Raw genomic sequence first — 24,379 nt, 5'->3', positions numbered from 1 at the left:
AGGTCATAATGAAGTTCTGCACTAAGGAGAAATCTTAATAATTAGGTATGTAAAACAAAATATTTTTTAAAAGCACTTTTCTTATAAACTAATTGATATGTTAATTTTTCTCTAACATCTTGAAAACATGCAGCTCTGTTCGTTCATTTTTTTTTTTTTTAACTTGGAGGCTAACTTCAGTAAAAGTGAGACTCTGCAGTGTGTATACTTACCTGTTTTTCCAAATCAAAGCATGGCCCTTAGAAAGTAGCATCTTTTATCAATCATTTTTTATAAGATTTTATTTATTTGAGAGAGAGAGAGCACTAGTGCAAAGGAGGAGCAGAGAGAGGGGGAGAAGCAGACTCCCCACAGAGCAGGGAGCCCCTGCAGGGAGTCCCCTTGATCCCCCATGTGGGGCTTGATCCCAGGACTTTGGGATCATGACCCAAGCCTAAGGCAGATGCTTAACCAACTGAGCCACCCAGGTGCCCCATGATTTTTTTTAAAGATTTTATTTATTTATTTGACAGAGACACAGTGAGAGAGGGAACACAAGTAGGGGGAGTGGGAGAGGAAGAAGCAGGCTTCCCACCAAGCAAGGAGCCCGATTCGGGGCTCAACCCCAGGACCCTGCGACCATGACCTGAGCCAAAGGCAGATGCTTAACCACTCAGCCACCCAGGTGTCCTCAATCATGATTTTTAATCAAGTCATGTGAAAGCTCTTTTATTATGCATTAGACATGACTTTTTAAACTACTACTTCCATTCTTGACCATCAGATATATTTTGTTCTCCTAGTTGATTTGGCTATAAAAGTTAAATATGATAAAGTTGTCTTTAAAAATTGGAGGGGCGCCTGGGTGTCTCAGTCAATTAAGTGTGCCTTCAGCTGGGGTTATGATCCCAGGGTCCTGGGATCAAGCCCCAGGTTGGGCTTGGCAGGGAGCCAGTTTCTTCCTCTCCCTCTGCCTGCCTCTACCCCTGCTTGTGCTCTATCTCTGTCAAATAAATAAATAAACAAAACTTTAAAAATAATTAAATAAAACTTGGAAAAGAAGCTCAGTTTTGAAGTATGGCTTCCTTTGCCTTCTTTCCTGGGTTCTGTAACATGTGGAACTTGTCTTGGCATAGTTGAAGGTAAAAAGGGTAGTGGTTGTGTAGAATTCATCATAGAATTCTATTTCTTGTGTGTCCAAACCTGCTTTTGTACCAATTAGCTAAGACCTTTTATTCTAGCCTTAGGGCATGTGATTATTAGAGGGAACCATTTCTGAAATATTTTCTTTCTAATATTAGTTTAAGCAAATTTCCTTGCAGTGCTAACTCTTCTTTCATGTTTTTTTTTTTCCTCCATGTGCTGCTTCTTTCCACTAAGCTGCTAAATCTTTTGCAGAGGCATTAAAGGCAGTGTTTCTAGAAATGTGAATAGCTTGTGCCCTTTTCTGAGTGTCCTACTTCAGAAATATTGCAGCTGTAGTGGTATTATGTGCCTTCGTTTCTTCCCATTTCTCTCTGCAGGGAAGTTCCTGCTTTAAGGTAGACCCAAGCTCTTTTATTCTTGGGATTTTTCTCCTAAATGATATGAATGCTTCAGTCATGTTTTCTAAAGCACGTTGTTTCTTTGTTCACTTGTTCTACATTGGTTGACTCTACAGCTTGTAGGAGTAATGGGAAGTGGGCGAGAGTATAAATGAATAATTACAAATCTATCTTTTCTATTAGGAAAACAACCCAAAGCAAGGGCTGTATGAATATAGTCACAGTAACATGACTTTAGAGATGACACACAGTGCATTTGTTACCTGTGTATGTGATACAGGGAATATCTCTACAGGCCATAGATGTCAGAAATGTAGCTAAAATGAAAACAAGCCACTGGTACATTTTTCATGATACTTTGTCATAGGACTACATTGCTTCACATGAAAAGATCTTATTTGACTTGCATTTGTGGCAGAGAGTAAAAGGATTTAGCTGAGTTGTGTTGTTTAGCCTGCTCCCTCCAGTGTATTTCTTTTATGTAATTCTACCACTTTCCTTTTCCATCCACTTGTCATCTTACTTGTTTTCAATCTGAATGTCACGCTGTTTATGAAATGGTCACTGCTTTTGAAGTTCATTCTGTAGAGCTCTAAGTTTTACTGAGAAGAAAATAATTGTCACATATTTGCATGTCATCCTTGTGCAGGGACCATGCTAATTTTCTCTGTATCATTCCAGTTTTAGTATATGTGCTGCCAAAGTGAGCATGATAATTAAAAAAAAAAGGTTATTGAACAAATTAGTTAAATCCCATTCAAATAATAGAAGGCAAACTTGACTTATTCAACTTTGACATCTAATTTGAATCTTTTGTGCCTGCTGTCCTCCTGAAAGCTGCTACTACTTGTTAAATTTAAATAGGAGAGAACAAAATAGAGATAGTAGAATATTACTTCTTTTCACTAACTTTAAATTAATTTTAGATTACACAGAACTACATCTTCATTATTAAACAGAGAAATTCATTATATACTCCAAAGTGTTCTATTCTTCTAACTCCTTTAATAATGTCAGGATTCCGCAGCAGAAGAACAAGGAAACTAGTATTTTCTTAGGGTATAAATCTTTTTCTTCCTAAACCAACATAGTTAAGAATTCTTTTTTTTCATGTTTATGACTCTTCTCTGGCTAATTGAAACAGAATTCATATGAATAATTTATATTACTGACTATCTTGCCCCTTAAACATTCATGGAAGGAAAAATAAAGTTTTAAAAAAAAAGAAATAAGCCTGCTTTGAAAAGATTATATATCATTAACAGTTTTTGTCATTTATATTTTCCTAAATAAGCTAATTTTGAGATATATAAATGCATTAAGTTGGTGATGACTTATGCTAGCATTGGATATGCTTCATGGTTAGCACTGGTGCAAGCTGGTAATTAAAAACCTCAGATTTTTACTGCTATTTGTACTCAGCTGTGTCAGCTGTACAAATGATAAAATAATAATCAAGGGACTGATGGCTTAATATAATAGCTATTGTGCTTTAAATATCTTTTATGCTTTGATATGAACTGTCTCTCTTGCCTTGGTATCTACTTTTCAAAAATCTATTACCCATTCCTGATACTATTTAACTGGAGTTATTAGTCCTTTGACTGTTCTGCATGCTATTGACAGTATCTTTTAATTTGCTTAATTTTATGACATTTTCTATGTTAATTTTTTGACTTTGGGATTTTTAAATGCCAGATTTGTGCTTAAAATAGAAAACCCCTCCACTAATAAGATTTAGGCATATCACCTAAGTACTATACAGGTATCCCAGATGTAATAGGGGGAGATAAAGAAAGGATCCTAGATAATAAATTTGCCCTGCTTTCTCCACAAAGTTATTACTGCAAACTTTAAGTCTCAGCTTTTATTGATAATATAAATACGGGTTATGTAAGGAAAACTTATACCTATTTATAATAGCATTCAAATCTGGTTTTAGTAATTGCTTTAGGCCAGACCACTCCATAAACAGTCCCAAGGCAATTTGAAAATAGGTATTTGTTAAATAATCTTTTTTATTGTGTATGCATTTTATTTTATTACTTTTGTAATTAAAGTAATCAAATTCAATAGTATTTCCTGGTTAACTAGCAGGTAAACAACTTTGCACAATATGAATGTATTTTATCTTGTGAAACAATGGATGGTCATTCAAAAGGAAGATTGTTAGGAGAGGATAGGAGAAGGTAGTATTTTCCGTTGGTGATCAGGCTTTTAACAAAACAATTCCTACTATAATCCTAGAGAATTTCATCTGACTAAATCCCCACTCAAATGACAAGCATGGAATGAGGGCTATAGTCAGAGAAACAAAGGATGGGAGGATCTATATCTGAATGAGTGCCCCCGTGGTGCTCTTTAGAGGGACCCATTATGCCCTCCATTGGCACTTCTCACCATTGCTTGTGAAAATACTTGGCATTGAATGATGGTGTATGTCTTACATTGTACTTGCTAAAATTGCTTATGCAATTTCAGTTGGCTGTGGTATTTATCATGTTCTGTCCTCAGCATTATGTAGCATGGTTAAGCCTATAAAGCAGCTGCTTTTTGTATGTATGTATGCATATCAAGTGAATGTTCTGTATTGCGCAAATACCAGTTAAAGTTTCTAGAGTGCTGAGGCATCTAGATGAAGGATAGTAAGTCTTAGGCTTAAAAAACAGACTTTTGTGCTGTTCTTCAGGATCAAAATTGGTTATATATATATGGGTATATATATCTATCTATTGGTGAACAAAATAAATCTGTCTTCAGTGTTAATAGAAGTTGCACATGGGTATCAAGAAGTAAAAATCTTCTAAGATATTATAAAATCATGTTGTATAGCTCAGTTTTTACAATGGTTTGAATATGGGGGCATTTGTTTATGCCATGAATTAGTATATATACAGTGTTTAACCTACAATACCCTTAGAAATGGCTTTAGAAGTATAAACTTGGTTGGTTTTTTTTAAAGTAGGTAGAGGTCTGGAGGATGAATATTAATTATAAAAACCTCTGAAAATTAGACTTGGTAAAATGAGCTGTGTCATATAAAACAGCTCCTGATTTCATTGATCTGCTCTATTGTTTTTTTAAATTTCTGTATCATTTATTTCTGTCCCACTCTTTATTATTCCCTTCTTTATGCTGTCTTTAGGCTTCTTTTGTTTTTCTTTTCTAGCTCCTTTAGGTGTGAGGTTAGGTTATTTATTTGAAATTTTTCTTGAGATAGGCCTGTATTGCTATATACTGCTCTCTTAGGACTGCTTCTGTTGCTTCCAAAACATTTTGGACCATGTGTTTTCAATTTCAGTTTTTCCTGTGTATTCTTTTATTTTTCTGTGATTTTCTGGTTGACCTACCCATTGTTTAGTAGCATATTGTTTAACTTCCCTATATTCGTGGTCTTTCCGAATTTTTTCTTGTGCTTAACTTTTGGTTTCATAGCATTGTGGTCAGAAAAGGTGCATGGTATTATTTCAATCTCTTTGTATTTGTTGAGGGCTACTTGTGACTTAATATGTGATCTGTTCTGAATAATGTCCCATGTGCACTTGAAAAACCTGTGTATTCTGCTGTTTTAGGATGGAATGTTTTTAAAGTATCTGTTAATTCTGTCTGGTCAAGTGTGTTATTCAGAGCTAGTGTTTCCTTCTTTCTTTCCTGTTTTTAAGATTTATTTATTCATTTGAGAGAAACAGAGAGAGCAAGTGGGGGGAGGGACGGATTAAGAGAGAAATCATCTGCTAGTCATGGAGCCTGACTCAAGGCTTAATTTCACAACACTGAGATCACAACCTGAGCTGAAACCCAAGAGTCAGGTGCTTAATACCCTGCACCACCCAGCCCTCCCCCCTTGTTAATTATCTATTTAGATTATCTGTCCATTGATGTAAGTGGGGTGTTAAAGTCCCCTACTCTTCTATTATTATCAATGAGTTCCTTTATGTTTGTAATTATTTTATATATTGGGTGATCCCAGGCTGGGTGCATAAATAGTTATAATTGTTAGATCTTCTTGTTGGATTCTCCCCTATGATAATATAGTGCCCTTCATCTCTTTTTACAGTCTTTGTTTTCAGGTCTAGTTTATCTGATGTAAGTATTGCTATTTCAGCTTTCTTTTGACATCCATTTGTGTGCTAAATATTTCTCCAACCCTTCATCTTCAATCTGCAGGTGTCTTTGGGTCTAAAAAGAGTCTCTTGTAAGCAGCATGGAGATGGGTCTTTTTTTTTTTTTCCATTCTGACAGCCTATGCCTTTTGATTGGAATGTTTAGTCATTTACATTCAGAGTAATTATTGATAGATATATATTTATTGCCATTTTTTTTGTTTTGTCATTGTTTCTGGAGATTTTCTCTGATCCTTTCTAATCTTTGTCACATTTGGTCTCTACTTTGCACCCAAGGAGTCCCCTTCAATATTTCTTGGAGGGCTAGTTTAGTAGTCACAAACTCCTTTGGTTTTTGTTTGGGAGACTATCTGTCCTTCTAAATGACAGCCTTGCTGGGTAGAGTATTCTTGGCTGCATATTTTTCCCATTCAGCACTTTGAATAAATCATGCCACCCTCTCTGGCTTGCTAACTTTCTGTAAGGGTATCTGCAGTTAGCCTTATGGGTCTTCTCATATAAGTTAGGCCTCTTTTGTCTTTCTCCTTTTAAGATTTTTTTTTATCACTATATTTTGCAAATTTAATTACAATATATCTTGGTGTGGCCTGCATTTGTTGGTTTTGATGGGAGTTCTCTGTGTCTCCCAGATCTAAATGTCTGTTTCTTTCCCCAGATTTGGGAAGTTTTCAGCTGTCATTTCTTCAAATAAGTTTTCTACCCCTTTTTCTCTCTTATTCTGGGACTCATATAATGCAAATGCCTTTGTGTGGTTTTGTTGTTGTTGTTGTTGTTGTTGTTTTTACATTTGGTGGAGTCACTGAGTTCCCTAAGTCTGACCTCCTGTTTCATAGTTCTTCTTTCTCTCTTTTGTTCAGCTTCATAATTATCATTATTTTGTCTTCTAGGACACTAATTCATTACTTTGCTTCTTCCAGCCCAGTGTTCATTGCATCAAACCTGTTTCCTGTCCTGTTTATTTCATTTCTCATCTTTGATTGATTCTTTTTTATTTCCTTTGTCTCTGTGGTAAGGGTCTCACTGATGTCTCTTTTTTTTTCTTTTTAGATTTTATTTATTTATTTGACAGTGAGAGAGGGAATACAAGTGGGGGTTAGGAGGAAGGAAGAAGCAGGCCTCCCGCCAAGCAGGGATCCCAGTGCGGGGCTCAATCCCAGGACCCTGGGACCATTACCTGAGCTGAAGGCAGATGATTAATGACTGAGCCACCCAGGCGCCCCTCACTGATGTCTATTCTTTTCTCAAGCCCATTGAGTATCCTTATGATTGTTACTTTAAATTCTCCATCAGGCATATTACTTATATCTGTTTCACTTAGATCTCTGGCTGTGGGCTTGTAGTCTTCTTTCATCTCGGATAAATTCCTCTTATCTTGGAGTTTTATGTAAGTCTCTGCCTTCTTTTTGTTAGAAAATCCAGTTATGTCTGCAGTCCTTCGATGTGGCCTCTTCTCTCCCTTTAGTTGTGGAATTTGTTCTGTCAGTCTTCAGGTTAATTTCTGGGATATTTAGCATTATTTGATAGTTATCTAGCTGTGTTCATGGGACAAGACAAGCCCAGGATCCTCCTACTCTATTGCCATCCTGGTTTCCTGGTGTGTTTTGTTTGTTTGTTTTGTTTTGTTTTGTTTTTCACCCTCAGTAAATATGACACAACACAATAATATTGAGGTGGTGGGTATGTTGAGACCCACCTACAGCAATAAAAAGTGATTGCTAGTATGCTGATTCCAGTGGAGGAGATGAACTAATCATCAAAACAGATAACATCTTACAAAGAAAAAACATTGGATTCAAAACTAATTGCAACTGGTCTCAGCCAAATAAAAAATATGTATGTAGTTGTTGAAAAAATCAAAATGAAATACATCAAAATATTAAGTCCTTATAGCTATATCACAGTACTATGGGTGCTTTTTAGTTTCTTCCAACTTTTCATAACACTCTTTCATGACCATGTGCCAGTTATATCATCAGAATAAATAAAATAGGATTTAAAACATTTTTAAGATGAAAAGGAACTTTAAACACAGAGTAGTTCTCCTCTATTTAAAGAAAAAATAGATACACCTCAAGTATGCCCTGAGGACCTTGTTGGATTTAGAGAACAGCACAGTATTTGATGTTAATGATAATTATGTAAATCAGCAATGATGGATTTTCTGTAGATTTTCTTTTTGTATGCAGCAAAATGTGTATCAGTGAAACATTTCTATACAAATGGCTAAGATAAAAAGTGTTAGTATTTAAAATTTATAAACACTCAGCTATCCAAATCAACTCATTCTCTGAGGTTTCTGGATAGTAGAAATCTTATTTTAGCTTTTTCTATTTTAAAATGAAATTGCTCTATAGCTATGTATCCTATTAAATTATGCAATATTATTATATCTAAACTTCCTCTCCTAAGTAAGCGTCCATAGCTATTTATTGAGACATTTTTCTCAAATGCCCATGGCAACAAATGCTTAAGTGACTGTCTTTATTCTTCTGTAAATGGCCCAGTTAGATGTTAAAATATATCTTATTTTCCTCAAATGTGAGGCTTTTACTGTTCGATATTGTGTTTGTTGCTTGACCCTTGCTTTTTTGGACTTACTTTGCACAAAGTAAGAGAAGAAATATTTACATATTTCCCAACTTTTGCAGATTATGAAAATCAAATCATAAATTATTCAAGCTATTTTGAAAGCTTCCTGAGAAAAAGTATATAACATAAGGAATACAATATTTAGAATCATATCTCCTTGCTAGTTTTATTACAGTTGAAGCACACGGTTGCTATTTAATCCTCTCCTCTTAAAGATAAAATCACACAATAACAACAAAACAAAATAATGCTAACAGTGAATTCATTTCCTTGTGGAAAAATCTAAAGTATTATATATTCATCTTTTATGTACGAAGTATGCTTGTAGCATTAATTGAGTCTTCGTTACTGCTTAACAATCTCCTTATCCATTGTTCACCAAATCACATGCCTTGGTAGTTATTCCAGATCTGTTCTATTCTCTCCAGTCCCTCAAACTAAAACTCATTCCGAACAGGCTCAGTAAATTACTTTATGTTCCAAGCTCCCTCGTTTTCTTTCTGTACCCCTTCCTGAGGCTCACATTGTACTAGTCCTCTCACTCCTCTTATACCCTTCAGAATCATGCATCATGAGTTATCCTCTGTTTCTTTTTTTCTTAATGCCTTGCTTTAAATTGATTTCTTTTTCCTACAGAAATGCTGAGGTCTTTCTTGTACTTTAAAAGCAAAGTTCAATGATAAATAAACCAAAAAATAAATAAATGAAAATAGGTCTCCAAGCTACTACCTTATGTCCAGCTGGGGAGAAATGACATGGCCACACCAAAGAAGAGATGTGTAGATATCTGTGTGTATGTACAATGTATGAATTTATATGCAATGACACCCATAGAAGAACCTTATGTGACCTACTGAGAACTTGCCTCTCCTGAGAGATTGGTTTAATTGGAATTGCTTCATCTGTTATGTGGCCTTGATGGTCAGTCAGTCCTCTGTTCCCCTTAATCTTTATTGTGAAATTTCCAAATATATACAAAATAGAATAATATAATTAACCCAGCATCTAGCTTCAACAATGATCAGTTCACTGTCAATCTTGTTCTGTCTGTACTCCCACCCTTGGATATTTTCAAATAAGTCCTAGACGTTACATTTTTTCATCAGTAAATAATTCTATATGTATTCATAAAATATTTTATATTAGTATATATAGTATTATTTCTAACATAACCAAATAATTCTATCATATCTTACAAAAATGTTTCCTTACTAACAAATATCCAGTGTTCACATTTCATGGCCTACTGTGCCCCTCCCTGCCTCCTGGCCCCAGTTTGAATCAGGAACTGACTAAAATTTATTTATTATTAGGTTACTGACTATGTTCTCCTCTAGGATTCTGATGGATTCCTGCCTCACATTGAGGTCTTTTATCCATTTCAAGTTTATCTTTGTGTACGGTATAAGAGAATGGTCTAGTTTCATTCTTCTATGCATAACTGTCCAAGTTTCCCAGCACCATTTATTGAAGAGACTTTTTCCCTCTGTATATTTTTCTGCTTTGTTGAAGGTTATTTGACCATAGAGTTGTGGATCCATATCTGGGCTCTCTACTGTGTTCCACTGGTCTGTGTGTCTGTTTTTGTGCCAGTACCATGCTGTCTTGGTAATCACAGCTGTGTAGTAAAGCTTGAAATCAGGCAACGTGATGCCCCCAGCTTTGTTTTTTTTCTTTTCAACATTTCCTTAGTGATTCGGGGTCCTTTCTGGTTCCATACAAATTTTAGGATTGTTTGTTCCAACACTTTGAAGAAAGCCAGTGGAATTTTGATCAGATGGCATTGAAACTATAGATTGCTCTGGACAGTGTAGACATTTTAAGAATGTTTGTTCTTCTGATCCATGAGTATGGAATGCTTTTCCATCTTTTTGTGTCTTCTTCAATTTCTTTCATGAGTGTTCTATAATTCCTTGAGTACAGATCCTTTACCTCTTTGGTAGGTTTATTCCAAGGTGTCTTACATTTCTTGGTGCTATACTAAATGGAATCGAGTCTCTAATTTTCCTTTCTATATTTTCATTGTTAGAGTATAAGAAAGCAACTGATTTCTGTGAATTGATTTTGTATCCTGACACATTACTGAATGGCTGTATGAGTTCTAGTAGTTTGGGGGTAGAGTCTTTTGGGTTTTCCATATAAAGTATCATGTCATCTGCTAAGAGAGAGCATTTGACTTCTTTGCCAATTTGAATACCTTTGACATTGGCCACAGCAACTTCTTTCAAGACATGTCTCCAAAGGCAAAGGAAACAAAAGTGAAAATGAACTTTTAGGACTTCATCAAGATCAAAGGCTTCTGCACAGCAAAGGAAACAGTGAACAAAACAAAGAGGCAACCCATGGAATGGGAGAAGATATTCGCAAATGACACTACAGACAAAGGGCTGATATCCAAGATCTATAAAGAAATCCTCAAACTCAACGCTGAAAAAACAGATAATCACATCAAAAAATGGGAGAAGACATGAACAGACACTTCTCCAAGGAAGACATACAAATGACTAACAGCCACATGAAAAAATGTTCATCATCATTAACCATCAGGGAGATTCAAATCAAAACCACATTGAGATACCACCTTATACCAGTTAGAATGGCCAAAATCAACAAGACAGTAAACAACAAGTGCTGGTGAGGATGTGGAGAAAGGGGAACCCTCTTCCACTGTTGATGGGAATGCAAGTTGGTGCAGCCCCTTTGGAAAACAGTGTGGAGATTCCTCAAAAAATTAAAATAATAGTAGGATTCACCTCATGGTTGTTTTGGTGACTAAATGAGTTAACATTGGTAAAGTACATAGAAGAGTGCTTGGTAAGCATTTCTTCAACACATAATAAAGCTTATCTCCCTCTGGAAGAGTTATCCCAGAATATTTAATTAATAAAAGCTAGACTTAATTGTTCCTGCCACATTACTGAATGGCTGTATGAGTTCTAGTAGTTTGGGGGTGGAGTCTTTTGGGTTTTCCCATATATATATTATATATAATATAATATATATAATATAATCATTATTACCATTATATTAACTGGCATTTATTTATTTATTTGCCACCTTGTTCTAGTTATTTAACAATGTATTTTGCACATTCTTTTGTATGAATGCGTAATTATCTTCCTTATTCCTTTGTACTGCTGTGTAGTATTTTTTTTAAACTGACATTTAATATATCAGGCATGGTGGCTCACATATTTTCTAGTTCACTTAATCTTTATATCAGTCTTTTAAGATTAGTAATATTATTCTTATTTTATATATAAGGGTACTGAGTAGTTCAGTAGGTTGTCCAACATAATAAGCTAACAAGTGATGGTGTAGATATGGCAAATATAAAAGAAGCTGTGTGAGGATTAGGAATACAGACTATGGAGCTTAGCTGTCTGGGTTCACATCCTACTGCTACCACTTCTTAGTTGTGCATCTTGGGCGAGTTACTCAGACTCTGTTTCAGTCTCCTTTTTTGTAAAATGAGCATAATAGAAATAATTACCTCATAGGTTATTCTGAGGATTAAATGAATTAACGCTTGCAAAGTGCCTAAAATGGTGCCTAGTACATCATAAGCACTTTGTATGTATTAGCTTGTTGTTGTTACTGCTATTATTAATCATCAATTAATTTTTTAGCTCTGGTTTAAAGAAGGCTATAGTTAAGAGAGAGAGATTGAAGGTATTCATAGGAAGGGAAGAAACATGGCATTAACTTTCAGGGCTAGAGAAAAAAGAGAGGTGTTTCTACCACAAAGATGGACAGGACAGAAAATAACTCATGTCTAGATGAAGGCAGATGATGAAACTTGGGGCATAGACTCAGTCTTAGAAATTAGAAGGCAAGATCATCTTTTAGGAATGAGTAAAGGAGAGTAGAATTGGAAGCCTGTGGAGTCAAGAGGAGTTTGGACAAACTTGAGTAAGTCAGGGAGCATGTAATAAACATAGCCAAGTTAAGTCTTGTCAGTACTCAATCGCAGCTTGATTCCCTGAGGCTAAGGAAACTAATATCTCAGGGAGGGGTACCTCAGCAGCCTACTGAAGCCAGCAAGTCTCGACATTGTTGAGTGGGATAGTTATGATGGTAAGTAGAAGTGAAGGTGCATTGAACAGGGAATTAGGAAACGTGGAATCTTTTTCCAGTTACGCTATCACCTATGAAATAGGTCATCTGACCTCTGGATCTCAGTTAATCCCCTTATGAAATGAGAGAGCTTCATCATTTTATCTCTAACTTCCCTTCTAACTCCAGAATTTGTGACCCTAAGGGGCTGATTCTAGAGTCTAGCTGTAGGAGAAAGGAGTCAATTGAAATGCCCAAAGTAACAAAGTGATGGAAAGCTCAGGGAGGTTGGGATGCAGGTTCAATAAAAGGGAAGGTAGAGGGGACTCATGTTAGTCAGGCTCAATTTCAGTCTTTTCCATTCTTAAAATCTGTATCTGTGTTCAAAAAAAATTTTAAACTAGTTCCAACTTCTTGTAGCAGATATTTTGGATATTGTGAATTTAATAGGCTGTGTTTAACACACACAAAAGTAAATGTTATTTATTTTAGTTTTCATATCTAAAATGTTCATTAACACATCAAAAATAAACAGTTTACTTATAGGGGTTTATTTTCCTGCTTTTAAATAGAAGATAACAAAAGAGTATATTTTATGCTTTCTTGTGCCCATAATCATATTACGTTTCAGAGTAGCTAACTAGGTTGCTTGAACATGCTGTTACAGAACTGGTTAATCCATAATTCAGTAGGTTCTTGGCTCCCAAGTTGCCTTATTGACAAGGCTGAAGAAAGTAGATGGAACTAATTAGCACTCAAGCATTATAAAATAGGAAGAATTAAATAAAGCAGCTTCAATATTAAACTCAGACCCCTGTGAGGATACTCCCTTTAGTTATGGGGATTTTGAAATGATGGACAGGCTAAACCAAAACTCATAATCCTATTACAGTCTCCTACACCCACCTAATAAGCTGTAAGAACTGTTTCCTTAGAGTCTGGGATATTGCCATCTTCCTCTAGGCTTTTCCATATATAGTTTATAAATTTTTTACTGTTCCCACTAAATGCTTTGTTTTTTAAAAGAGTGTAAAAGAGAGTACGTAAGTATATATACATATTGATGCATTTTTACTGTAGTAATACTGTTGGCCTGTAGGGAACTTCAGATTATTAATAATTTTAGAAGAAAGCATTTTAAGAAAAAAGCTTCAGGCTTAGCTATAATGAGGCATTTGAAAAGGAGAAAGGGATATGTTTGTGTACATAGTGAAAGTATTGAGCCCTTTGGAATGTTATGAGCCATGGTGTGCTAATAAATGCTCTTTTCATTTCAGTGTTCCAGCAGACATCTTTGTACCCCTGATGTACCCTTGCAAAATGCCTTTAGTTCACATTTCTTTTTAAATATTTCTACCTCCTTACATTTTTTGCTGGGGGTGAGGGTGTAACAGGGTAAATGTGATGGAGAAAGAATAGTAGTAAGAAGCAGATAAATTGGTGGTTTAGAATAATGAGGCCATTTCAGCTGAGCTCTGTGGTTCATGTGAATTAATTAACCCCTTATAAGCATTTGTCTGACAATCCTAATTCTCATTCAGTTCAATGCATTTTATAATTATCATTTAACTAAATAGCACTAAAAACTGTTTATATCCTGGCATTAAGGGAGCTTTGTAGAATTCTATTCCTATAAATCATCTGAACTTGTTTACAATTTGCAGTAGTCTTCTTTTTCTCCTGGTTTGTGCTCAGGTTGCTGTTTGCTGTTTTTAAAATTTTTTGCAGGGTACTAATTATAGACATGCTTTGAAGTTTGGCTAGCCTTCTAAGGGTGAAGGACATCAGTAAAGACCATTTTCACATTTTCATTGGAAGAATTTAGGCTTAAACTATTATCTGTCATGTTAAACAAAATTAATCCAGTAATGCTAAATGGATATAGAATGATTAATTACTCGTTCTTAAGACCTTTGTCATTTAGTTCTTGGTGCTAAGATGGTGATAAAACACTTTTACCCAGAAAGAGAGAAATGAGAGTATTATATTGACGATGCTGTGAAAGAGTATGAAAACACTGGAGAAATGTGTTTGAGATGGGAAGTGAGAAGTAGGCGTAGGCTTACTACCTATGCCCTGTATATGTAATTACTTTTTCTTTTCATACTAAAACTTGAGGTAATATTAATAAGTATTTTACTTAATTATGTCTTTGTTGATTGTAAAGAACAAAGTTATTTTTTTAAATTGAAGAATAATTGACATACAATATTGTATTATTTTCATGTGTATAACAGTGATTTGATATTTATATACATTACAAAATGGTCACCGAGGTAAGTCTAGTTACTATATGTCATCATATAAACTTGTTACAATATTGTTGACTATATTCCCTATGCTGCATATTATATCTTTGTGTCTTATTTATTTTATAGCTGGAAGCTATATAAATTAAGCATTTATTGGAGAGATACAGAAAGCCTCAAGGGAATTCAGGACAGGAAATACCCTACATCTAGACCTAGATCCCTGGAAATGGGATCTTCATTCTACATTTAAGTTGTCTCTGGGATGCCACACAGCACAAGTTCATGGGCCTTTTTTAAAAGAGTACTTTGATTATTGTGTGCTTGGAGGGAAACTCTGCTTATCCTGGTCTAACTGCCCCTTCTAGCTCCTGACAAAGACTCTTGGTCCCAATTCCACATTTCTGTGAGAGGAATGTTATTTGATGCCACCCCCCCCCTTTTTTTGCATTAGGGCCTAGGATGGCTGCCCTTTAAGTCAGATTCCTACCCAGGTTCAATCAGCTGTTACTATTCATGTTATATATAAAATTTATTTAATTCTTACAACAATCCTATTGGATGGGTTAAGTCCTATTATTCCTTTTATGGGGGGCGGGGACAAGGCAAGAAGAGGTTAAGTAGCATTTCCGAGGGTCTGTGCCCTAAACCAGCATTTTCTACTAATAGGTGCTATATGCTGAGTTAGAAAATCTGGTTTCTAGTCCTTGACCTGCCACTGTGTGAATCACTTAGAGGAAATCACTTAATATCCCTAGGCATTCGGCCATTCCACAAACACTTTAAAAATTATTTTTCGGGGTGCCTGGGTGGCTCAGTGGGTTAAGCCTCTGCCTTCGGCTCAGGTCATGATCCCAGGGTCCTGGGTTCGAGCCCTGCATCTGGCTCTCTGCTCAGCGGGGAGCCTGATTCCCCCTCTCTCTCTGCCTGCCTCTTTGCCTACTTGTGATATCTCTCTATCTGTTAAATAAATAAATAAAATCTTTTAAAAAATTATTTTTCTAATTTTTGTTATTAAAAAGCTAAAGTAGGAAATGGAAGCCCAGTAACACATTGTGTTCAGGCTTTTTTGGTTATAAGGTATAGAAATCAAACTGGCTTGAACTGAGTGGAATTTATTCAAGGACATAATAGGCAACCTTTTGGACCTCCAAGGACAGGAAACGGCAGTCAGACCATAGAATTCCTTGCTTGGACTGGAAACAAAACTGGAAAAAGTTTGAAATACAAGTTGCTTTCTCTGTCCTTCCATATTCTCATTCATCTCTGTCTCCTCTTTTTCCCTGTTGGTTTCCTTTGTTTAAACATGACTGCATAGATGGGAATAAAGCTTGACCCTTACTTCAAGTGCTAATATTTACATACTGGTCTCTTTGACCAAATTCTTGTGACAGAATCTAACTGGCACAGCCTAGCCTATGGATTTGTTCCCTTGGGTCAGGTGTCCAACCTATTTCAATCAATCAGGGCAGGAATAAGATCACATGGTTCATCGGATTGCTGCCTCTTCCAGGAACTATACAGAAGAGCATATTCTCTGAGAATGAAATATGGGAAGGGTAAGCAAGTGGACAGATGTTTGCTCTACCCCTAATTCTAGTACTATAACACTGTTCTAAATATATTCTGTATTTCTCCACAGATCATCATTTTGGCTATATAGATAGTATTTTTTCCATTTAATAAGCACTTGCAGTATACCAAGTACTTTACTAGGAATGTATTAGGTGCTGGGACTCCATTTCCTTGCCTGTAAAATGAACGATCCTGTCCAGCTTTATAATTCTGGACACACACACATTTATGCATTTATTTATATTTTAATGAATATATTGTTCTTACCACCAGCCCAACAAGAATTTATTTATCCAAATAAATGTTCTTCAAAGTGCCATGATTTGAGCTGAAGAAGAAATTCAATATCGTATTCTTTGTAGTTTTTAACCAAATTTTAGTATTACATGGCCTAATTACCCACCTTATTTATTCTGCTTAGCTCTGAAATACTTGTCTTATTTTCCAAAACTCAGGCCTACTATAAAAGATCGAAGATTTGTTGTCATTGAAACTGTTGAAAAGAATGTGAGGCTGACTCTAAATATATTCCAAAGAGGCACTTCACAAATGGCTCACACAATGATAGAATCAAGCAATGGTTCTCTAAGTCCCACAGCAACCACATTGATGAGGGTAGATCTCATTTGCTATACATGTAAATTATTTAAAAAGTCATTCACATTACTTATAGTATCAGAATTAAAAGAAAGTATAGGAAATACAAATGCCCAATTCAAGCTAGTTAGCCAGTTATGTGACTTAAAAAATAATTTGGTTGGGTTCTTTACTGAAATGTTAAAAAGAAAAAAAATTCTATCTCCCATTTACTTAAACTACTATAACCATGATCAGTATACATTTATTTTCTTATGCCCACATAGAAAAAAATAAGATTGAAATGCTATGGAAACACTGAAAACTAAGTAGGTGAATTTAGAGCTTTTAGAAGACTGGGAACACCACCCTGTCATAGACCTCTCCCCGACCCAGCCAATTTCATTAATCCTTGTTTGTTGTTGTTGTTTCACCATAGTTGTACAGAATCAGCACTGCAAATACAGGCAAAAGCCAACCAAGTAGATTTACCAAATCTGTTGGTATTTGCCTGGTTTTGTGTTGGTGTTAGGCACTGTCTTACTGTGATGGCTATGTAGCTTGAGTAGGGGTGTGTGTGTGTGTGTAGGTATGTATGAATATAGTTATGCGGACAACTTCAAAATCAATGGGTTAAATATGCTTTATTTAAGAAGTGGTTTGAGAAAAGTACTGTATGTATCTTTTTCTTTTTCTGTAGATTAAAATATCTTAATTTCTCCCTTTAATCTATCTAGATTAGTCACTCTAATTTCTAAGAGGAATGGAAGACAACTTTAAAGCTAAAATTAGCATTCTGTCTAAGCAGTATAATCTCATGAACACACTCTTTTTTTAAAAAAAGATTTTATTTATTTATTTGACAGACAGAGATCACAAGTAGGCAGAGAGGCCGGCAGAGAGAGGAAGGGAAGCAAGCTCCCTGCTGAGCAGAGAGCCCTATGCAGGGCTCTATCCCAGGACCCTGGGATCATGACCTGAGCCGAAGGCAGAGGCTTTAACCCACTGAGTCACCCAGGCACCCCTGAACACACCCTTTTTCTAAGGCTTAGAACAATAAATGTTTTACTTAATCAAGAATAACTGATATGAAAAGTCTATTATAAAAGTGATTTCAGAAGGTTCAGATGTTAATCACCATTTCCATAATCTAAAGCCCTGTGTTTCTCATTTAATTCCAAGGTAAGTTCTTTCTAAAAATCTACTAATAGTTACACTAATTTATTTTTGTTGTTATTACACAAAGATTTCAAACCAGTACAATCTTCCTTCTTTCTAATAGGCTTCTTTCTAAACTAGAATACTAGTTCCTTCTTTCTAATAGGCTTCTTTCTAAACTAGTATACTAGTTTCTACACTTTTCCTGTGGAATTATACTTTAGGTCCTAAGATACAGTGTGGAAGAATCCTTCTAAATGTGACTGGAGGCTGGGGGCACCTGAGTAGCTCAGTCAGTTGAACGTCTTTGTTTTAGCTCGAGTCATGATCTCAGGGTCGTGAGATTGAGCCCTGCATCATTGGCTCCATGCTCAGTGGGGAGTCTGCTCAAGATTCTCTCTCTCCCTTTCTTTCTACCCCTCCAACGACTCTCTCATGCATGAGCTCTCTCCACCCCCAAATAAATAAATAAATCTTTAAAAATAATAAAATAAATGTGATCCAGGAGCTACCTTTCTACAGGACATATTTTTGATGTTAATCACAGTCCTGACTCATTTCTGTCCTGGCCATATGTCTCATCTTCTCTGTTCTACATTTATAAGCTGGCTTTAATGGCTGGGAGGAAAGAAAAATAAAATAACTCTAAGATGAATAGTAGATTTTTTTCAGTTGAAAATAACTTTAACATATTTCATAGTCTGCAAGGGAATATATAACTGGTGTCTGGTGTTTTCAGATACCACAATTTATCCCTTTAGAAAATCCTAGCGGAGACCATATATTTAATATGGGGGTACACAATTAGGTGCTTAATCTAAGCCTCGAAAAATGTGATTTGAGGTGATTTGTAGAGGAACTATAAAAGCTGAAAAATCAGCTTGACAACATTCCTGCTGGGATTGGCCTTTAATAAATGTTTGTGGTGGTATTTGGAGTCCATGCCACTTTAGTGGCATCACTAGGAGATGATGCAAACAGTAAAACTAGAGTTCACTGCTTATCAGGGAATGAGTGAAGGCTCCCAAGCTGAAGGTTCATTAGGTCCATCTGTAAGAGCTGTCAATCAGAGCAAGCTGGCAGGGGAATATTAAAAAAAAAAAATAGAAGCACAATTTTCCCACTTAGGATTTTTCCACATTTTACCCCTACTTCCATTACATTGTCCATTGAGGAAGTAGAATACTAGGCCATTATAATGTTCCTAATGTCAGCCACTGACCACTGTCACTTATGAGCATGTCTGTTGCTATCCTCTTTGTAATCATCATCATCATTTATGGTAAATAGGATAGAATGGTTCTCAAAGTACACAAGACTCTGTGGGGATAGGGACTTGTCTCATATTCATTAGCCCCAGTATCTTACCACAGTGACACACATAGAATGTTCTCAGTTGTTTATTGATCTTAACACCAAGAACAGAAACCATTGCGTGAATCTAGCTTATATATGGCCTTTACCACCCCATTCCCCATCCCTCTTAGTCTAACAGAATTTGAGAAAATTATTTCTTATATTTCTTCCGTATGTCAAGTGTGTATTATTTTATATTTAGCAAACCTATGTTATTTAAGTTTGATTTTGGTATATCTGTTTGTTAAGATAAGTAGAATATTTCAAAGGACTTTTTTTAATTAATATATAATGTATCATTAGCCCCAGGGGCACAGGTCTGTGAATTGTCTACACATTTCACGGCACTCACCATAGCACATACCCTCCCCAATGTCCATAACCCCACCACCCTCTCCAAACCCCCCCTCCCCCTGGCAACCCTCAGTTTGTTTTGTGTCAAAGGACTTTTTTTAAAAAATGGATTATTGTAAAGGAAATGAAGAAAGTTTGAATAAGCAGTTTATTGGGGGTTTTTTTTAAGTTTTTTTTTTTAATTTAAGTACTCTCTACACCCAATGTGGGGCTCAAACTCACAGCCCTGAGATCGAGAGTTGCATGCTCTATTGACGAACCAGCTAGGCACCCCTACAGTATATTAAGTTTAGTGTGCACATTTTATGTAATACTACATGTTCTTTAATTTGTTAACTATATAGATGATTGTGATACTGATAGTATATCCATGTGACAAATCCCAACAAAGGTAATATGTTGTGTATACCTGTTGTAACTTGAACAGACTGACAGATGGTACAGTTCACCTCATCAAATATGTAAGTAACCCTGCTAGGTTTAACAGAACAAATAGTTCAGCTAAGAAAATGACAAGTTGATTTTGGCATGGCAGGCTCTAATTATTAGCATCACCAATATAATGTGAATATATAATGTACATTATATAGTTTTTAACTCTTTTTTAATCAGCACCAAATTAAGCTAGAGCTGTATTTATAAATCTGTGTTCATGTCTAATATTTAAAATTAATTTGTGAAACAATACCATTCTCAGAATAGAGATTTAGAAAATCTATTCCATTAAGCATAAGTTGATTTTATTTCCAGGGGGCATCCATTAGGACAATCATCATGAAAGGCCACTGCCCAAAATGTTGATTCCCTGGCTGACACCTGGAAGAAGAATCAACTTATGTTTAATGGAGTAGACTGTCTAAATCCCTGTTTTGAGAAGAGTGCACATTCATGAATATGTATTCATTGCCAAATTCAATAGATTGTAATAGTGAAGGACATTTGTATCATAAAAAGTAGCATTTATTCATTAACTTAGTTCTTTCCAAAGAAAGAAGCAAAAATTCAGCTTGGGATGGAATGCTAGCAATAACCAGTTCATTTATTGTGTGACACATTTATCATGGCCTTTATAATAATAACCAGTGAAATAAAAGTGTAATATGTGTCTAATCTGTAGTCTAATATTTATCCTGAACCAGTGTTAAAAATGTACTACTTGTGAATTTGTCTTACTCGGTGCTGTGGTTCAGGATAATACCTATTTATCTGTTTGCATATTTCAAAGAATTTTCTGTTTATTCTTTTCTGCAACATGGGCTAATCCAAGATCAGCCACATAAATGGACCAAGTGCTGTTTTAAACAAGAATGGGTGATTGTACAACATGACTTTTTAAGAAAATCAAATGCCAACGTTTCTGGTGGAAACAAAATATTCATTTCAACCAGTTCCCCCTTACTTTCTGCCTAGGTACTCTGCACTGGGTGCCATGTGTAACCATATTACTACATCTTTCTGACATTCCTGAACATCAGGTTTCATTTTCCCCAAGCTTATAGAAGAACAGAAGAATCGAGAAGTTAAGTTTGTTGGCTAAGGTCACAGCTAGGAAGCAGGTGAATCTGTATCTGAACACCAGTTTGTCTAATTCCAAACCACATGCTCTGGTATTTCCTTGCAGTGTTGTCTTTCACTTGGGGATTTATGCAAAAGATTTATGAGATGACTCAGATTTTCTTCTGTCACACTCCTAGAAACACTTGTCCCTGAATTTTTAGTTCTTGCCTCAACGAAGACTGGTAACATCACCACATTTTAAAAGAATGAGTGATTCATTTGTGGAAATATTTGTTGGAATACTTTTAAGAGTTTTCAAATCAGAAAGTTGAAAATTCATGCTGTGCTCTAGGCATTATTGATCCCGAGCCATCTCATGCAGGTAGATATAAATCCTTTTCTTAAAGATCTCCGATGAAAAATAGTTCAGGCTTTTCCATGATAATTTACCTTGCCTGTAAAGGCTTACAGATAGGTGTATGCACATTGTTAAGGCTGATGACATAATGCCCAGTTCCAGTGAATCAAGCCAATAAAGTAATAATCCTTTTTTAAAGTTAAAATCTTCAAAGTACCCCTGGAAATTACCTAGAGGAAGTTTATGTGATTTTGCCATTTCTCTAGGAAAGGCAGTGAAGTCTGAACTTTTAAATGAGCAGGCCTTGAGTAGATCACAAGATTTTATTTTGCATTTGGATTTTCTTTATACTTTTTTTTTTTTTTGAGAGAGAGCGAGAGAGAGAGAGAGAGAGAGAGTATGAGTTAGGTGGAGAGCAGAGGGAGAGAGATTATCTCAAGCAGACTTGGAGCCCGCCACTGTGGGGCTTGGTTTCATGACCCTGAGATCGTGACCTGAGCCAAAATCAAGAGTTGGACATATAACCAACTGAGCCACCCAGGCACCCCTGGACTCCCTACAATTTAAATCAAAGATCTCTACCTTAAATGTAAATGAGTGGAATGTTGACAATTGATATAACTTTAAAAATTATCACAGTTGTTTTCAGGTAGCTTTAGTCTTCGGTTTAAGTGTCCTATCTTATTTTGTAACTGGTTGCATGTTTGTCCTTTTAACAAGACTGTGAGCAATTGGAGGGCAAGAATTATGTCTTACTCATCACAGTGTCTCTGATATTTAGCATAGTGCTTGACATAGAGGAAGTCAGTAATTATCTGTTGAATAAGTGAATTTATTTCTCCAATTGATACTGCTTAGACCAGCCTTTCTCATACTTTCCCACAAGGCATCATGCTAATTTACTACTGTTTTTCTGTCTTGACTCATATTATTTCTCTTACCTGGAGTTAATCTTTCCTTCTCATCTTCACCTAAATAAATCCAACTAGTTCTTCCTCATGCAGTTAGTTGATCTATGAGTACTGTTCTGTCTATTCTAGCTAGAACAGAGTCATGTCCCCCCTGCCCATACTCCTTTAGCCCCCATGGGCTGCCCCATACACTTCAGCCCTTTATATCATTTGTCAAATTTTTATTGTTTTTGACCTCGTCTCCCCAACCATTATGAAAAGTGCCTATGTTATTTACACTGTTTTCTCTCCCTTTATAATGACCTAAGCATAGACTAGACCAAGAGATGACAAACTGTGGCTTACAGGCCAAATCTGGACCATATTCTAAGAAAGATTTTTACATTTTAAATTATTGAAAACAATCACAAGAATATTTTGCGATGTGAAAATTAAATGAAATTTAACTTCTCATTAGTAAAGTTTTCTAGAACATTCATTTCTAGAACGTTCATTTATATATTATCTGTGGTGCCTTTGGTACTACTACAGCAGAGTTGAGTACTTGTGACTCTAGAGACCCTGTGGCCCACAAAGCACAGAACACTACCTGGCCCTTTACAGAGAAAATTTGTCAACTTCTGGACTAAACCAAAAATGAGTACTTACTGGTTAAATAGTTCAATATCTTATGACTATTCCATTATGAAATAAGATACTCTAAAAGGACTCAATTATGTAATTTTACCTTAAATAACAAAAAAATAATAAAAGCAAGCCTTAGAGCATAGGTAATTCTTGTCTTTTAGCTGATGAGATACAGAAGTTTGTTTTCTCCATCTGTGGTAAACTGTAGTGCCCTTAGCAGTTTGAAGCCTTCTCAACCTATGCAGAACCTCTTCCTTGGAGATTCTTAAGAACAGGGTAGATGATTGTCATTCTGGGATGGACTGGATAACCACGAGTATTGTGCAGCTCAATGACTCCTGGGATCTCTTCTATATTTAAACCTTGCTTTATTAAAAATGAGAAAATTGATTTATGAAAATGAAGTCTTCTCATCCCTCAAAACTCCCGTAGTCTCTTTTGCCAGAATGCGTACCCCTCTCTACTTTTGGTTTAATCTAATTCTTTTAATTAAGTAGGAGGTAATTAAAGTTCACAACGTTTAAACCAATATGTTTGATTTAGTGATAAAAATCTGTGGTTTGTCAACTTTTCAAGGCATAATCCTGGCTTCAACCTTATCTGACAAGTAGTCAGCCTATCAGGTCTGAGGATGAAAACCAGAGCATTTCATCCTTTCAGGCATGACTTGCTATTTATCTTCTGAAGCAAAATTCTCTATTGCTCTATAGAAAATGAATAGGGTTAAATAAGAATAAAAGGCCCTTATTTGCCTTGGCACAATTAATTCATTTAGTATACAGTTGCCGGTGATTAGGCCTATAATATGTATAGGTATATTTCAAATGAGGGAGGGGGGATCCTCTAAACATAGCTTATTTGATTAATGTAAATTATTCTTTTACTCACTGAATATGTAAAGTATGTAAATTTAGTCCTGCTGTCAAAAGGTAGCTCTGTGCCATTGGTTTCTGTAGCAGGCAAGGCCTACTGCATCCTGTACTGCATTTTCAGAGAGGTAATGCTAATGACAGCTTGAACAATTGCCTTAATGAGCCAGAAAGGTGTTCTTTTTTATTCTCATTTAAGCTACTTAGAGTCATCTGAAATAGAGATCATCTGTAGATACTAGAGTGAAAAAAGCCATGGGTTATCTTATGAATGTGTTTCTCCAAGCATGTTAAGAGTGAACTATCAATCAGTCTTTTGCCAAGAGAATGGCTTGTCAGTGCTATCTAGGTGATATGCCATTTGAAATGCAAGTTTTAGATTCTAACTACCACGCTAGCTAAGTAAATACAGTTGTCAAGCTGCCTCTCTTGGTCATTTCAGGAAAGGTTGTAGGGCTTCCCAAACTGATTACAAAATAGCATTAGTATTGTAAGCCTAAAGTAAACAACATGACCCATTTTTTACAAAGTTAAGACACTGTACATGAGTCATCAGG

At 35.8% G+C, this 24,379-nt stretch overlaps 1 protein-coding gene and 1 non-coding gene across 6 annotated transcripts in view; one reads left to right on the top strand and one right to left on the bottom strand.

The window, feature by feature from the left end:
* Positions 1-24,379, top strand: part of DIAPH2 (diaphanous related formin 2) — a 1,009,576-nt gene that overhangs the window by 861,459 nt on the left and 123,738 nt on the right. The window lies entirely within an intron of this gene.
* Positions 2,128-2,234, bottom strand: LOC116881822. Its single transcript, XR_004385495.1, has one exon. It is a non-coding gene; the product is annotated as a U6 spliceosomal RNA (small nuclear RNA).

The sequence above is a fragment of the Lontra canadensis genome, unplaced genomic scaffold (assembly GCF_010015895.1).
Source record: "Lontra canadensis isolate GAN:19392208 unplaced genomic scaffold, GSC_riverotter_1.0 scaffold77, whole genome shotgun sequence".
Lineage (NCBI taxonomy): Eukaryota > Metazoa > Chordata > Mammalia > Carnivora > Mustelidae > Lontra > Lontra canadensis.
This window is presented reverse-complemented; position numbering and strand designations above follow the sequence as displayed.